Source organism: Leuresthes tenuis, unplaced genomic scaffold (genome assembly GCF_036924035.1).
Source record: "Leuresthes tenuis unplaced genomic scaffold, fLeuTen1.0.hap1 SCAF_19, whole genome shotgun sequence".
Classification (NCBI taxonomy): Eukaryota; Metazoa; Chordata; class Actinopteri; order Atheriniformes; family Atherinopsidae; genus Leuresthes; species Leuresthes tenuis.
Window position 1 is genome coordinate 25,538,811 of NW_027325373.1, and position 13,425 is coordinate 25,552,235.

The window sequence follows — 13,425 nt, forward strand, 5'->3', positions numbered from 1 at the left end:
ATGTATTGCTACTACGAGAAGCCTGGCCTGCAGGGACCTCTATCTTCCCCCTAACCTCTCCTTCACAAGACTCTTCCATAAAGCTCACTTCCAAGTACCTTGTCCAACAACAGAAGACCTGTTGTTTCATTCTTGTCTTGTCCAAAGCCAACAAGGACTTCCCCCTAACCTCTCCTTCATACCACTCTTCCATAAAGCTCACTTCCAAGTACTTTGTCCAACAACAGAAAACCTGTGGTTTCATTCTTGTCTTGTCCAAAGCCAAGAAGGACTTTGCATATCAGGGACGATCTGTCGAGGTCTTTTGTCAGGACCAGTGTTTTGTTTTCAGACGATTTTTCCACAAAAATGACTGAAAAACAGGAGGTTTTACGGTGGTGTTGAGTACATGCCAAAATGTTAATATGTAACAATAACTTGAGTTGTGGACAAAGGATTCTCATGCACCAAGCCCCTTCCCTGCGATTCAGAGTAAGATGACGGCACAAAGAATGTTGCTGTAAACTAGATGATATAGCGCTAGCCACGCATGGAGTAAACGTGGTTTGCCTTGCCAGTGAAAACCATAATCCAGGAGAAGTGTGAAATGTCAGAAGTGGGATTTGAACCCACGCCTCCAGGGGAGACTGCGACCTTAACGCAGCGCCTTAGACCGCTCGGCCATCCTGACCATAAAAGGGATTCTTGCACAGTAGTGTCGGCGGGCCCAGGGATCATTCGAGTGAATATGTGGATCTGCATGGTGTTCAAGTGTATTGGCTGTTGTTTAAGAGGACTCCTGAGGCAAACAAATAGTAGGTATAGCATTTGGAAGCAAGAACTCTTCACATGTAAAACGGCTGCAACAATCTTTAAACTGGACGACACAGTGCCAGAATAGCAATACAACATAGCATAGCCAAGCAAGGAGTGAAGTTGGGTTGCCTTGTCAGTGAAAACCATTCTCTTGGAGAAGGTTGCTTTGTCAGAAGTGGGATTTGAACCCACGCCTCCAGGGGGGGAGGAGTGTCGGCGACCCAGGGATTTTCGAGTGACTATGTGGGTCTACGTGATGTTCATGTGTCTTGGCTGTTGTTTAAGTTGTTTAATAATCACAATAATGTCACGTGTACATAAAATCATTTGAGAAATTAAACAGGGGGAAAAAGAGAGCAAAGTGAGGAAAGGTGTGACAAATGAGGTCCCCCAGCAGTCTAAGCCTATAGCGGCTTGGGCAACATGGGATGTTTCAGGATTACCTGAGCCATCCCTAACTATAAGCTTTATCAAAAAGCATTTGGAAGCAAGAACTCTTCAGATGTAAAACGGCCGCAATAATCTTTAAACTAGACGATACAGTGCCAGTTTAGCAATAAAACGTAGCATAGCCAAGCAAGGAGTGAACTTGGGTTGCCTTGCCAGTGAAAATCATTCTGTTGGAGAAGTTTACATTGTCAGAAGTGGAATTTGAACCCCGCCTCCAAGGGAAACTGCGGTCTTAACGCAGCACTTTAAAGGCCAAGCGTCGTTGCCGTGATGGCTTGAGCGAGCGGTGTTGATGACTTCACGCGGTCGTCCCGACCATATATTGTGGCTGGAGTCAATGCGACAGTCGTTGCAGTCTTTTCAGTCACAGAGGTGTCGCTGCTACGGGAAGGTTACCGCTAATAACTCCACAACGAGTAAAATGGAGAAGAAAACAATGCCCCCGTCAAGAGCAGGAAGAGTAGCACTGTCATCAATGATCAGCATTCTCACCTCTGCTTACACAATAGCTGATGAGCCTCCAGAATTTGGAATTTCAAGAGGCATGATGATGCCCATCTCACCTCCAAATTCCTAAGCATTCTCACCTCTACTTACATAATAGCTGATCAGCCTCCAGAAGTTGAAATTTCAATAGGCATGATGATGCCCATCTCACCTCCAAATTCCTGAGCATTCTCACCTATTACTTACATAATAGCTGAGACTGCAGAAGTTGAAATTTCAATAGGTGTGTTATCACCATTATAGTCTGGTGTGGTACTTAGAATACTGTTTTGATATTCTCACCCATCTTAGGCCTAAATGTGAATAGCCCCCCTTCAAATAGCCTGATATGAATCCAGTTTGCTTCGGTCAAAAGCCCTGTCCTGTTGTCCTATGATACGGTACCGGGGGTTTGAAAAATCAGCATAAGGGTCCAAAGTAGAATCTATTTACAACTTATCAACACTGCAAAGGGAAAAAAAAAGTCTAGCTTCTTCTGGAGCAAACATTCTACTTTTTATTGTTTTGATGATGCGGAGTGTCCTACATCTACCACAAGGCAGAATTTCTGGGTGTTGCCACCAAGATTCAAGCGTTTATTGTCATATATACAGTGCATGTTAGAAACACATTCCTGTACAATGAGATTCTTGTTGAGCCATTTTCACCACTTGCATGCTGCAGATCATGCCTAGTTTCTTCTCAATTGCTTTGCGTGATTCAAAACATTCCTTTAAAAGGCACCTCAAATGGGACACAAAACTCTTATTTCGCTCCTTGGCTACTGTAGTCTTTTCAAATGACGACTGTATCTGTGCTATCGAAATTCCTCGTTAGTGTAATGGTCAGTATCTCCGCCTGTCACGCGGAAGATCGGGGTTCGATTCCCCGACGGGGAGAGCTAGGACTTTTATCACATGCCTCCCACCAAGTATAATCTAATTCACCCACCATCAGCCAAGTTCCCTCTTGCAAACAGTCACCTCCCTTACAAATCACTCAAGACCAGCAGCTCTTACACCAGCCTTCAATACATGCTGTCATCTCATATTCAACTATCTTACACTTGTTTGCTTTTATCAAAGCACTTTGGAAGGCATTTCACTTGGCACCAAATGTATTGCCACCACGAGAAGCCTGGCCTGCAGGGACTATCTTCCCCCTAACCTCTCCTTCATACCACTCTTCCATAAAGCTCACTTCCAAGTACTTTGTCCAACAACAGAAATCCTGTGGTTTCATTCTTGTCTTGTCCAAAGCCAACAATGACTTTGCATACCAGGGACGATCTGTCGAGGTCTTTTGTCACGACCAGTGTTTTGTTTTCAGACGATTTTTCCACAAAAATGACAGAAAAACAGGAGGTTTTACGGTGGTGTTGAGTACATGCCAAAATGTTAATATGTAACAATAACTTGAGTTGTGGACAAAGGATTCTCATGCACCAAGCCCCTTCCCTGCGATTCAGAGTAACATGACGGCACAAAGAATGTTGCTGTAAACTAGATGATATAGCGCTAGCCACGCATGGAGTAAATGTGGTTTGCCTTGCCAGTGAAAACCATTCTCCAGGAGAAGTGTGAAATGTCAGAAGTGGGATTTGAACCCAGGTCTCCAGGGGAGACTGCGACCTTAACGCAGCGCCTTAGACCGCTCGGCCATCCTGACCATAAAAGGGATTCTTGCACAATAGTGTCGGCGGGCCCAGGGATCATTCGAGTGAATATGTGGATCTGCATGGTGTTCAAGTGTCTTGGCTGTTGTTTAAGAGGACTCCTGAGGCAAACAAATAGTAGGTATAGCATTTGGAAGCAAGAACTCTTCACATGTAAAACGGCTGCAACAATCTTTAAACTGGACGACACAGTGCCAGAATAGCAATACAACATAGCATAGCCAAGCAAGGAGTGAAGTTGGGTTGCCTTGTCAGTGAAAACCATTCTCTTGGAGAAGGTTGCTTTGTCAGAAGTGGGATTTGAACCCACGCCTCCAGGGGAGGGAGGAGTGTTGGCGGAACCAGGGATCATTCGAGTGAATATGTGGGTCTGCATGGTATTCAAGTGTCTCGGCTGTTGTTTAAGAGGACTCCTGAGGCAAACAAATAGTAGGCATAGCATTTGGAAGCAAGAACTCTTCACATGTAAAACGGCTGCAACAATCTTTAAACTGGACGACACAGTGCCAGAATAGCAATACAACATAGCATAGCCAAGCAAGGACTGAAGTTGGGTTGCCTTGCCAGTGAAAACCATTCTCTTGGAGACGGTTGCTTTGTCAGAAGTGGGATTTGAACCCACGCCTCGAGGGGGGGAGGAGTGTCGGCGGGCCCAGGGATCATTCGAGTGACTATGTGGGTCTACGTGCTGTTCATGTGTCTTGGCTGTTGTTTAAGTTGTTTAATAACCCCAATAATGTCACGTGTACATAAAATCATTTGAGAAATTAAACAGGGGGAAAAAGAGAGCAAAGTGAGGAAAGGTGTGACAGATGAGGTCCCCCAGCAGTCTAAGCCTGTAGCAGCTTGGGCAACATGGGATGTTTCAGGATTACCTGAGCCATCCCTAACTATAAGCTTTATCAAAAAGCATTTGGAAGCAAGAACTCTTCAGATGTAAAACGGCCGCAATAATCTTTAAACTAGACGATACAGTGCCAGTTTAGCAATACAACGTAGCATAGCCAAGCAAGGAGTGAAGTTGGGTTGCCTTGCCAGTGAAAATCATTCTGTTGGAGAAGTTTACATTGTCAGAAGTGGAATTTGAACCCCGCCTTCAAGGGAAACTGCGGTCTTAACGCAGCACTTTAAAGGCCAAGCGTCGTTGCCGTGATGGCTCGAGCGAGCCGTGTTGATGACTTCACGCGGTCGTCCCGACCATATATTGTGGCTGGAGTCAATGCGACAGTCGTTGCAGTCTTTTCAGTCACAGAGGTGTCGCTGCTACGGGAAGGTTACCGCTAATAACTCCACAACGAGTAAAATGGAGAAGAAAACAATGCCCCCGTCAAGAGCAGGAAGAGTAGCACTGTCATCAATGATCAGCATTCTCACCTCTGCTTACACAATAGCTGATGAGCCTCCAGAATTTGGAATTTCAAGAGGCATGATGATGCCCATCTCACCTCCAAATTCCTAAGCATTCTCACCTCTACTTACATAATAGCTGATCAGCCTCCAGAAGTTGAAATTTCAATAGGCATGATGATGCCCATCTCACCTCCAAATTCCTGAGCATTCTCACCTATTACTTACATAATAGCTGAGACTGCAGAAGTTGAAATTTCAATAGGTGTGTTATCACCATTATAGTCTGGTGTGGTACTTAGAATACTGTTTTGATATTCTCACCCATCTTAGGCCTAAATGTGAATAGCCCCCCTTCAAATAGCCTGATATGAATCCAGTTTGCTTCGGTCAAAAGCCCTGTCCTGTTGTCCTATGATACGGTACCGGGGGTTTGAAAAATCAGCATAAGGGTCCAAAGTAGAATCTATTTACAACTTATCAACACTGCAAAGGGAAAAAAAAAGTCTAGCTTCTTCTGGAGCAAACATTCTACTTTTTATTGTTTTGATGATGCGGAGTGTCCTACATCTACCACAAGGCAGAATTTCTGGGTGTTGCCACCAAGATTCAAGCGTTTATTGTCATATATACAGTGCATGTTAGAAACACATTCCTGTACAATGAGATTCTTGTTGAGCCCTTTTCACCACTTGCATGCTGCAGATCATGCCTAGTTTCTTCTGAATTGCTTTGCGTGATTCAAAACATTCCTTTAAAAGGCACCTCAAATGGGACACAAAACTCTTATTTCGCTCCTTGGCTACTGTAGTCTTTTCAAATGACGACTGTATCTGTGCTATCGAAATTCCTCGTTAGTATAATGGTCAGTATCTCCGCCTGTCACGCGGAAGATCGGGGTTCGATTCCCCGACGGGGAGAGCTAGGACTTTTATCACATGCCTCCCACCAAGTATAATCTAATTCACCCACCATCAGCCAAGTTCCCTCTTGCAAACAGTCACCTCCCTTACAAATCACTCAAGACCAGCAGCTCTTACACCAGCCTTCAATACATGCTGTCATCTCATATTCAACTATCTTACACTTGTTTGCTTTTATCAAAGCACTTTGGAAGGCATTTCACTTGGCACCAAATGTATTGCCACCACGAGAAGCCTGGCCTGCAGGGACTATCTTCCCCCTAACCTCTCCTTCATACCACTCTTCCATAAAGCTCACTTCCAAGTACTTTGTCCAACAACAGAAATCCTGTGGTTTCATTCTTGTCTTGTCCAAAGCCAACAATGACTTTGCATACCAGGGACGATCTGTCGAGGTCTTTTGTCACGACCAGTGTTTTGTTTTCAGACGATTTTTCCACAAAAATGACTGAAAAACAGGAGGTTTTACGGTGGTGTTGAGTACATGCCAAAATGTTAATATGTAACAATAACTTGAGGTGTGGACAAAGGATTCTCATGCACCAAGCCCCTTTCCCTGCGATTCAGAGCGGTCCTAAGACATCAGAGTAACATGACGGCACAAAGAATGTTGCTGTAAACTAGATGATATAGCGCTAGCCACGCATGGAGTAAATGTGGTTTGCCTTGCCAGTGAAAACCATTCTCCAGGAGAAGTGTGAAATGTCAGAAGTGGGATTTGAACCCAGGTCTCCAGGGGAGACTGCGACCTTAACGCAGCGCCTTAGACCGCTCGGCCATCCTGACCATGAAAGGGATTCTTGCACAATATTGTCGGCGGGCCCAGGGATCATTCGAGTGAATATGTGGATCTGCATGGTGTTCAAGTGTATTGGCTGTTGTTTAAGAGGACTCCTGAGGCAAACAAATAGTAGGCATAGCATTTGGAAGCAAGAACTCTTCAGATGTAAAATGGCTGCCACAATCTTTAAACTAGACGACACAGTGACAGAATAGCAATACAACATCGCATAGCCAAGCAAGGAGTGAAGTTGGGTTGCCTTGCCAGTGAAAACCATTCTCTTGGAGAAGGTTGCTTTGTCAGAAGTGGAATTTGAACCCCGCCTCCAAGGGAAACTGCGGTCTTAACGCAGCACTTTAAAGGCCAAGCGTCGCTGCCGTGATGGCTCGAGCGAGCGGTGTTGATGACTTCACGCGGTCGTCCCGACCATATATTGTGGCTGGAGTCAATGCGACAGTCGTTGCAGTCTTTTCAGTCACAGAGGTGTCGCTGCTACGGGAAGGTTACCGCTAACGACTCCACAACGAGGAAAATGGAGAAGAAAACAAGAGCAGGAAGAGTAGCACTGTCATCAATGATCAGCATTCTCACCTCTGCTTACATAATAGCTGATGAGCCTCCAGAATTTGGAATTTCAAGAGGCATGATGATGCCCATCTCACCTCCAAATTCCTGAGCATTCTCACCCATTACTTACATAATAGCTGAGACTGCTGAAGTTGAAATTTCAATAGGTGTGTTATCACCATTATAGTCTGATGTGGTACTTAGAATACTGTTTTGATATTCTCACCCATCTTAGGCCTAAATGTGAATAGCCCCCCTTCAAATAGCCTGATATGAATCCAGTTTGCTTCGGTCAAAAGCCCTGTCCTGTAATCCTATGATACGGTACCGGGGGTTTGAAAAATCTGCATAAAGGTCCAAAGTAGAATCTATTTACAACCTATCAACACTGCAAAGGGAAAAAAAAGTCTAGCTTCTTCTGGAGCAAACATTCTACTTTTTATTGTTTTGATGATGCGGAGTGTCCTACATCTACCACAAGGCAGAATTTCTGGGTGTTGCCACCAAGATTCAAGCGTTTATTGTCATATATACAGTGCATGTTAGAAACACATTCCTGTACAATGAGATTCTTGTGTAAACGATGACAATAACCTCCAATGATCATGTCAAAGCTTCCTGGAGAAGGCATGAATGGATCACAAGATGCTCAACGAGCTCTTCGATTCGAACACCATCCCCTATGGTTGTAGGGCTCACGATGCAGATATCGCAAAACCCTAAGCCAACTTCAGCTGTACCACCGCAGCTGTTGATGATTTCCTCCACTGCAATGTGAAGCTAAGGAAGGATTCCTGGAGAATGCAGGTATAGATCCCGCTACCTCTCACATGCAAAGCGAGCGCTCTACCACTTGAGCAAATTCCCCTTTTTTTCCTTTTGTGAAGGAAGGGAGAATTGATTTCCTCCTTTCACAGCCCTGCGTTACTAATGATGCTGCAATGTGAGACTGAAATTTTAGCAGCTGTTGTTGAGGACGCGAATTTTTAGCATCAAAACAACAGATGAGGGGACGAGGTGGCCGTACCCGCCGGTTTTTGGACTGCCTCAGAGGTCCTAACACTTCCGAACACATTCTGTCAGGTCCGAACACTTTCCTAACCAGGTCCGAACACTTTCCTAACGACATCAAAGAGTTCCTAACGAGGTCCGAACAAGGTCCGAACAAGGTCCGAACACAGGTCCGAACACAGCCAAAAATGGGGCAAAAGGGACACGTGACCTGACGTCGGAGGGGGCGCGGTTAACGCTTTAGAGTGTCGGCCATATTTTCCTTCGCATACACTTGTGACAAGCACGGGAACAAGGTTTGTAAACTTGATTAATACTCATAAAAGTAACGCCATATATAAGCCGAATGTTAAACCGTGGGACAAACAATATACAATTTAATCTTCCGTCCTCTCGGCACTTTATCCAAGTTGTATTTCAACTTCCTTGTAACGTAGCCATTTTGCCAATGGAAGTTCTGCCTGTAATAGCGTCGCTGTTCATACCGGCATTGTGTGGTGACGGTGGGGATGTTAGTGATACGACAGAATCAGAAGACAAATAGTAACTTATTTTTTTGTTTATTTGCCGTATAAACTCTGCCGATTCCTCTGGGAAAGCCTTAAGATGTGAACTATCTTTTTTGCATTTATTGTCCGTCAGTGCAATAGTAATTCGTCGGCTATCTGTGGCGTTTTCTCCACTCTGGTAACGGAGCCTGGTTATGTGTTTGAGCAGAGCAGACAGATGTGTCCAGATGTATTAACCCTTGTGTTCTGGTCATATTTTTGTTACTCAGGCAATGTTTGTTGGTCTGGTGGACCCGCTGCATTTTTGGGGTTTTTAATTCAACACAATCAAACAATTTTATGTTAAATTACTTTACAGATATGTACTTCATCCCAATTACAAGCAATATAAACAACATACATGATTAACATGTAATATGATCACATTTATGTATTAAAGTGCAATTCGTTTTTTTCAATAAAATGTGATTAAAAAAATAAAAAGGATAGAAAACATTCAAGAAATGTGCAAATGAAGCAAGGTTTTTTGGTATAACTATCATGTATTATTCATTTGAACTTTTTTAGAACTTTGAACATTTACAAAACATAAGTAAGATCTCAATCTCAGCTCGGCTGCTGACCACTTGGTCCTGGGGCCTGCTGCTGTCTAGCTGTGGTTCATTCTCGTTTAGGAGATAGCTGATGATTAATGTCATCCTCCTCTAAAAGTCACTGTCAGACTTGATCTTCATATTCTGAAACCTCCTCCCCCACATTGTCATCAAAAGTGTCTGTCTTGACCAAAATCAATTTCAAGGCCTTGTGTGCGATGAATCTTTTGGTTGTTGCGGAGAATCGGTTGTATTAGTAGTTATCACTGGGAAAGCTATATTTATTGCCCCCCCCCCCTCCAAAAAAAAAAGAGGAATATGATAACAGGTACAAGTGCGTGAATGTCGGTTTGACACACGCACACGTGTATAATTACAACAAACAGCTTGAAAGTAGTGTTTGTTTTACAGATCACCAAGAAGCTGGCTGGCGCTATTGGGGACAGCGCTGCATGGATGACAAACATCGGCAACGAGTTTGGCCAGGTTCTGAACTCTTTTTTGACGACGGGTGAAGGTGCAGGGTTGGAAGAGTTGTGCCATGGCATCGTCACTCGATATAAGAATGTGGGCCAAGCTGAACCTGAGGTCATCTATGTTGACCGGGACTGCTGCAGCCAGTCAGGTGGGTAAAAATGATAAAATTCTTTATCAAATATACGTTTGAAAAACGCCACGCACACACACTGTTACCACTCCACTTGTGGGAGGAGGGGTACTGGCAATTGGGCAGCGGCTGACTTTGTTTTTCACAGGTGTGTCTTCAGTGGTCAAACTCTTCCACCCATGGAGGTCTGCAGTGCGCTTGGACAGCTTCCATTTCATGCGACGTTTTAACTGCGGCGTTAAGTTTACATTAAGTGTCTGCCTGTCTGTCTGTCTGTTCGCAGATGATTGCTCGTCTGTTACTGTGTGATTATTGTTACAATGTTAATAAAGTTTGATCATTTTACTTGAACCAAGAACAGCCTTCACATTTTTATTTAATTTCCATTTGCAAAACAGGACGACAGTGAGTGTGAGTGACATCCATTTAATGCAATTGTCAAAAGTGAAGCCAGAATTACTTGGAGAATTATTTTACATTTATTAATAAAACCCAACACTCTTTGTCTCAACCAAAGATTTTTTAAAAATACTTTCTTTGCTCAATTTGGAATTTGTTTCATTCACTTGTGTTGCACAAATAGTGATACAGATAGATAGCTAGTGTTAGCCCGGTTTTTTCATTGGAAGCCCAAGAACAAGCTGGAGAAATCGTTTATTAAAAAAGTATTTATCAGTGGTCACATAGTAAAGTATATTGCAGCGCTGGACTCGGAGTGCCAGAGCTCCCGCAGGAAATCCGTCAGGCCGAGCCCCGATATCAGGAAACATGTCATATTTATATTCAGCTTTATCTCACAGAAGTTGTTTTCACACTTGTCAGAGTATAATTGGCCAGTTTTGGGTGACATGCTCAGGCCAGCTGCTGTCCTTGTTGTGTTCTTTGGATGTGAGAAACAATGTGTGTGTATGTGTGAGTGCTGTTTTAGGCGTGGATCTAATGTACCAGACCTATCTACTCTACTAGAGATGTTTTGTCTGACCCAGTTGTTTATGTACTTCTAAAGTCTTGGACCCTTTTAAGGTCATCGATTGTGCAGTATGAGCAGAGTGGAAAAGTACCAGCTAGGAACAGAGGTTATTTAGGAAAATAAAGAATATGAATTTATAATGTCTAAGATCAAAGCCAATTATAACACTAGTCTCTCAAATAATTGAGTGTACCAAAAAAAGAGGGGAAAAATGATGGGAGACTTATTTACATTTACAGTTATACACATTTTGTGTGCTGCCCCCTACATTAGGCTTTAGTAACGTCCAAAGCACTGTGGTATGTTGGGGTGTTGCCACAATACAGGTTCGAATCCCACAAGAAACATGAAAATTAAACGGATGATAAACCTTGCAATAAGTGCAGAGGTGTGTGTAAACAATGTTGAGAAGATTAGAGAATAGAGAAAAGTGGATATAGTGTGCTTTTTTCTCCTTTTCTTTTTCTCTCTCCCCCCCCCCTCCTTCCTCTTTTTTTCCTTTTCCCCCCTTTCGGGCAGTCCCTTTTGCCCCATTTTTGGCCGAATGGTCAGCACTTTGGACTCTGAATCCAGCGATCCGAGTTCAAATCTCGGTGGAACCTGATCTTTGCTTTCAACAACCAATTCTTCCCTTTGTCATGTTTGATGAGAACGCTGAATCTGTCATATATGAATACCTCACTTACAGTTACTCATTTAATACTTGTTTTGATACACAACATCCACTACACTAAATTTTGATGAGACAGAGGAGCATCATCAGCAGCAGGCTGCTGTCTCTGAGCTGCTCCACAAACAGACTCAACAACACTTTTGTCCCCCTGGTCATAAGACTGGACAACTCTTCATTGGGTGGCCAGGGATAATCATGATTAAACCCATATTCACATGCATATCAGAACTGTTTGCACATGAGCACATCACACAATTTCATATTCATTTTTTCATACTTATATCCTATTACACTTTACAGTAATGCGCTGCATTATCATGTTATTATGTTGTTACTAGGGCTGTCAAACGATTATTTTTTAATCGCGATTAATCACACTTTTTCCATAGTTAACTCACGATTATTCTCTATTTTGAAAATTTAGTTAGAATCAAATAAACACAAAGAAAAAATGTCTTTTATCTTTATATCTATAAATTATATAGCCTGTATATATCCTGTAAACCTTTCTTTCTTTGCCTCTGTCACAACTTCGCGATTAATCACACTTTTTCCATAGTTAACTCACGATTATTCTCTATTTTGAAACTTTAGTTAGAATCAAATAAACACAAAGAAAAAATGTCTTTTATCTTTATATCTATAAATTATATAGCCTGTATATATCCTGTAAACCTTTCTTTCTTTGCCTCTGTCACAACTTCACGATTAATCACACTTTTTCCATAGTTAACTCACGATTATTCTCTATTTTGTAAATTTAGTTAGAATCAAATAAACACAAAGAAAAATTGGCTTTTCTCTTTATATCTATACATTATATACCCTGTATATATACCCTGTAAACCTTTCTTTCTTTGCCTCTGTCACAACTTCATTTAAGAGTGCTTCAAACTCATATTATCTAAATGCTTTGACGTAAGTCTTAAGATTAAGAAATAAGACTGAAATAACTCATTTGTGCTTTTCTCTGTTAGATAATGGTTCAAACGAATTAATCAACAATGGTTAATATTTTGTATTAATGGTCATATTCTCCGTTATAATATAAAAAAGGCCCATTTTTTATGTAAATTAGTTCATTTTGGGTTACTGAACCAGTCCAGATTTTTATTTTGAACTATTTACCTGAACATTTCCAAGCTTACGGTGAAGACTTTCTGTTTTATTTTAGAATATTCACATTTGAACTGGAAGAAGGGCTTAAAAGTGAAAGCACTTTTATATTTAGATTCTTCTTTTCCAGGAGTTCAGATGTAATTGGGCAAATCGACTTCATTTGGTCAGACCTTTGGCAAAGTGCATAGAGAGGAAGAATTTTTTTTTTTTTGAAGTTATGATACTGTATGTAGGGTTCCATGGTGTAATGGTCAGCACTTTGGACTCTGAATCCAGCGATCCGAGTTCAAATCTCGGTGGAACCTGATCTTTGCTTTCAACAACCAATTCTTCCCTTTGTAATGTTTGATGAGAACGCTGAATCTGTCATATATGAATACCTCACTTACAGTTACTCATTTAATACTTGTTTTGATACACAACATCCACTACACTAAATTTTGATGAGACAGAGGAGCATCATCAGCAGCAGGCTGCTGTCTCTGAGCTGCTCCACAAACAGACTCAACAACACTTTTGTCCCCCTGGTCATAAGACTGGACAACTCTTCATTGGGTGGCCAGGGATAATCATGATTAAACCCATATTCACATGCATATCAGAACTGTTTGCACATGAGCACATCACACAATTTCATATTCATTTTTTCATACTTATATCCTATTACACTTTACAGTAATGCGCTGCATTATCATGTTATTATGTTGTTACTAGGGCTGTCAAACGATTATTTTTTAATCGCGATTAATCACACTTTTTCCATAGTTAACTCACGATTATTCTCTATTTTGAAAATTTAGTTAGAATCAAATAAACACAAAGAAAAAATGTCTTTTATCTTTATATCTATAAATTATATAGCCTGTATATATCCTGTAAACCTTTCTTTCTTTGCCTCTGTCACAACTTCGCGATTAAT

The 13,425-nt window shown here is 42.0% G+C and overlaps 5 non-coding genes across 5 annotated transcripts; 2 read left to right on the forward strand and 3 right to left on the reverse strand.

Moving 5' to 3' along the window:
• Positions 1–587: 587 nt before the first annotated feature.
• trnal-aag (transfer RNA leucine (anticodon AAG)) lies at positions 588–670 on the reverse strand. Its single transcript has one exon. It is a non-coding gene; the product is annotated as a tRNA-Leu (tRNA).
• Positions 671–3,316: 2,646 nt separating this feature from the next.
• Positions 3,317–3,399, reverse strand: trnal-aag (transfer RNA leucine (anticodon AAG)). Its single transcript has one exon. It is a non-coding gene; the product is annotated as a tRNA-Leu (tRNA).
• A 2,202-nt stretch (positions 3,400–5,601) lies between these two features.
• Positions 5,602–5,673, forward strand: trnad-guc (transfer RNA aspartic acid (anticodon GUC)). The gene has a single exon. It is a non-coding gene; the product is annotated as a tRNA-Asp (tRNA).
• A 706-nt stretch (positions 5,674–6,379) lies between these two features.
• On the reverse strand, positions 6,380–6,462 carry trnal-aag (transfer RNA leucine (anticodon AAG)). The gene has a single exon. It is a non-coding gene; the product is annotated as a tRNA-Leu (tRNA).
• Positions 6,463–12,739: 6,277 nt separating this feature from the next.
• Positions 12,740–12,811, forward strand: trnaq-cug (transfer RNA glutamine (anticodon CUG)). Its single transcript has one exon. It is a non-coding gene; the product is annotated as a tRNA-Gln (tRNA).
• Positions 12,812–13,425: the final 614 nt, after the last annotated feature.